The sequence below is a fragment of the Tachyglossus aculeatus genome, chromosome 4 (genome assembly GCF_015852505.1).
Source record: "Tachyglossus aculeatus isolate mTacAcu1 chromosome 4, mTacAcu1.pri, whole genome shotgun sequence".
NCBI classification, from domain to species: domain Eukaryota; kingdom Metazoa; phylum Chordata; class Mammalia; order Monotremata; family Tachyglossidae; genus Tachyglossus; species Tachyglossus aculeatus.
In genome coordinates, this window is record NC_052069.1 from 69,849,985 (window position 1) to 69,854,184 (window position 4,200).

Here is a 4,200-nt window from a genome sequence, read left to right on the forward strand (position 1 = left end):
GTACCGTCTCTATATGTTGCCAACTTGTACTTCCCAAGTGCTTAGTACAGTGCTCTGCATAAAGTAAGTGCTCAATAAATATGATTGAATGAATGAATGAATGAGGGCTGGATTATAGTAGCAATGTCGTGAGGGAACAAGGTGATTGAGTGCTTTAAAGGCAAAGGTGAGGAGTTTTTGTTTAATGTGGAGGGGGATGGGCAACTACTGGAGGTTTTTGAGGAGTGGGGAAACATGTAATGAACATTTTTGTAGAAAAATTATCCGATCAGCAGAATGAAGTATGAACTGGAGTGGGGAGAAACAGGAGGCAAGGAGGTCAGCAAGGAGGCTGTTAGGATAATCAAGGCAGGATAGTATTAATGCGGTAGCGGTTTGGGTAGAGTGGAAGGGGTGGATTTTAGCAATGTTGTGAAGGTAGAACAGACAAGATTCAGTTATGGCTTGATTATGCGGATTGAATGACAGAGAGGAGTCAAGTATAATAAGCTATATCCTCTTTTCCTTCTTTCTCATGTAATCATCAATCCATCAGTGGTATTTATTGAACACTTACTGTGTGCAGGGCACCATACTAAGCCCTTGGGAAAGTACAGTACAATAGAGTTGTTGGCAAATTTCCCTGCCCACAAGGAGATTAGTCATAGGGCAGAGATAGAATTACAAAAAAAGGATATGGCAAATTGAAGGAGATGTTTACTAACGCTGTGGAGCTGAGGGTGGGATGAAGATCAAGTACTTGAGGAATATGAATTGAAGTGTAAGGGCGATGGCAGGTAAGTGTGATGGCAGAGGGGAGGGCAAATAGTGGAGATAAGGGCTTATTCAGAGAAGGCCTCTTGGAGGAGATGTGATTTTAGGAGTTCTGTGAAGCTGCGGAAAGGTGGCGAACTGTCAGACACGATGGGAGAGTGAGTTCCAAGCCAGAGAGAGGATGTGGGCATAGAGGTACAGACAGTAGGTTGGTGTTAGAACAACCAATGTTTGGGTTGGTTTGTAGTAGAGAAGCAGCATGACTCAGCGGAAAGAGCCCGGGCTTTGGAGTCAGAGGTCATGGGTTCAAATCCCTGCTCCGCCAATTGTCAGCTGTGTGACTCTGGGCAAGTCACTTCACTTCTCTGTGCCTCAGTTCCCTCATCTGTAAAATGGGGATTAAGACTGTGAGCCCCACATGGGACAACCTGATCATCTTGCATCCTCCCCAGTGCTTAGAACAGTGCTTTGCACGTAGTAAGCACTTAACAAATGCCATCATTATTATTAGTAGTAGATCAACAAGGTAATCAATGAGGTAAGGTAGGAAGGGAAGAGCTGATTAAGTGTCTTAAACCTAAAAGGAAGAAGATTCTGTTTGATGTGAAGATGGATGGATATTTCTGAGAAGGAGGGAGATATGGACTGAACTTTTTAAAAACATTGATCTGGGAAGCAAAATGAGATATAGACTGGAGTTTGGAGAGACAGGAGGTAGGAAGGTCAGCGATGAAGTTGATGCAATGCTCACGGTGAGAAATAATTAGTGCTTGGGTCAGCATGGTAGTAGTTTGGATAACAGGAAATGATTATTACTATAATAGTAGTAGTAATAGTAATAATCATGGCATTTATTAAGCACCTTCTGTATACTAAGAATGCAGTAGATATCAATCAATAGCATTTTTACAATCAGAGCACTGCACTAAGTGCTTGGGAGAGTACAATATAACAGAGTCGGTAGATATGTTCCTTGCCCATGATGAGCTTAGGTACATGGTTATGATATCAGGAAAAATTTCTGCTCCACAGATGGCTCACAATCTATCATCACCATTGTACAGAGGAGGAAACTGAGTCCCAGAGAGGTTCAGTGACTTGCCCAAGGTCACAAAGTGGTGGAAGTGAAACTCAAACCCAGGTCTCCTGACTCAGTCATTAATTCATTCAATCAATCATATTTATCGAGTGCTTACTGTGTGCAGAGCACTGCGCTAATCACTTGGAAAACACAATGAAACAATAAACAGTGACATTCCCTGCCCACAGTGAGTTTATAGTCCCAGTTGGATATTCTTTCTACTAGCCCACACTGAAGTTTAATTTAGTACTATCTCTCCTGTAAAGATTGTGAACTTCCTGAAGTCAGATATTGTGTCCACTTGCTTTACTGAATGCTCCCAACTGCTTGTTATCATGTTCTGTATTTTTTTATTGTTTCTGTTCAGCGCTTACTATCTACTATGTGCCAAGCACAGTTCTAAGTACTGGGGTAGATACAAGGTATTCAGGTTGGACACAGTCCATGTCTCACAAGGAGCTCAATGTCTTAATCCCCATTTTACAGATGAAGTAACTGAGGCACAGAGAAGTTAAGTGTCTTGCCTAAGGTCACATAGCAGACAAGTGGCAGAGCAGGAATTATAATCCAGGTCCTACTCCCAGGCCCAAGCTCTATCTTTTAGGCCACGCTGCTTCTGTATCCAGGAGGCATTCAGTAAATATTGATTGATTGACTATTCTTCTTGGTTTTCACATTTACAAATAGACTGTGTCCAACCTGATTAAGTTTGTAGTATTGTGGTTCCATCAATTTATCTCTTCTTTCTTCATTTGATTGTTCTTATTTTGCTCCAGGATACTGATAGAGTAAAATAATTCAAAAAGAAACCAACAGGGTTTGGCACCTCACCTCTGTGCTATAATAAAGCAGACACACCAAACCATACTTCTGAACTTCAGTCTTTACTGTGAATTGAACAAATGCCGCAGCTACCTAGAGGTGATCTAATTGAGGCATCATGAAAATACGTGTTCCTTTTTCTATATCTGCCGCTATGATTTCAACTGTAAAATATCCTTTAGTTCAAAGCTACTGTATTTAATTAGCATACCGCAGGTGAAACAAAACCCATTTGTTATAGTTACTTAAAACCATTCACTTCTCACAGATTTTCACAGCATAAACTTGCCCTCCTTACCCCTATTTTCTTTAGTTAAAAAAACTGAATGTATCTGAATGAACTAATGGTTGCTTGCTTCCATGAGCAGAAAGCAAAGCACCATGCCTGGTGTTTACCACCCAAGACCCATAATAAATGTGATATTGTTTTCATGCCACACACTTGCCTCTTCCTTCCATGTGAGATGAAAGAGAAAGGCAACTAATTAAATCAAATGCTTTTGTGCAATATATTGACAGGCCAATTCCTTCTCCAGCTACTGTGTTCATAATTCCCATCACTTTGATGGCTTCAACTGATCAGTTCAATAAGTCAAATCATCTGTTCTCCACAGAACTGATGCAGGAGGTGTATAAGAGAAGGTACAGCCTATTAGTTTTATAATACTTGCATCACTGAAGAAAATGCTGTAAAAGAGACAGTTGAAGTTTGTGCAACTAAATTTATATATTTATAGACATGGAAATACCTTTCTGGACTTTACAGATGTAACCAATTAATATATTTATATGATATACCTGCAGATTTCCTCCTTGTCTTGTCTTATACTGTTGCATCATTTGCAATCGTTAATGACATCACGGACACATCTCTCCCAGACGCCCCACTCTCCATCTGCAAGCGTTCTGGTAGGGTATCCATAATGTTTTCTTGGTAAAAATACAGAAGTGGTTTACCATTGCTGCCTTCTGCACAGTAAACTCGAGTCTCTGCCCTCGAATCTCTCCCATGCTGCTGCTGCTGCCCGGGATGGGTGACTTTTGACTTGTAGCAGATTGTCTTCCACTCGCTAGTCACTTCCCAAGCTAGGAATGGAATGGGTATGCCTCTGCTTGACTTTCCCTCCCATAGCGGAGACTGGTAAAGTACTGGAAACTCTCCAGGTGCGACCCTGAGAGGGGAAATCTCCCGCTACTTTGTCATGTGAGATGAAAGATCTTTTTTCTGGAACCCAGACAGAAAATTACAAGATCCAAAAAAGGAAGTAATAATAGTAGTAATAGTATTAGTTGTAGTAGTAGTGGTAACAGTAATATTTACTGAATGTCCACTGCTAAGAATTTGGGGAGTACAAAAAGGGCAAATAACACACTGTTCATAAAGAGCTTACATTCCAGTGACGTGGACTAACATAAAATAGAAATATAAGAATAAATAATTGAATACACAAGTGAATAAACAATTGAAAACATTAATCAGTGGCATTGATTGCGTTCTTACCGTGTGCAAAGCATTGTATTAAGCACTTGGGAGAGTATAGTAC

The 4,200-nt window shown here is 40.6% G+C and overlaps 1 non-coding gene across 1 annotated transcript; it reads right to left on the bottom strand.

The window, feature by feature from the left end:
* Positions 1-3,700: 3,700 nt before the first annotated feature.
* Positions 3,701-3,838, bottom strand: LOC119927690. Its single transcript, XR_005450669.1, has one exon. It is a non-coding gene; the product is annotated as a small nucleolar RNA SNORA7 (small nucleolar RNA).
* Positions 3,839-4,200: the final 362 nt, after the last annotated feature.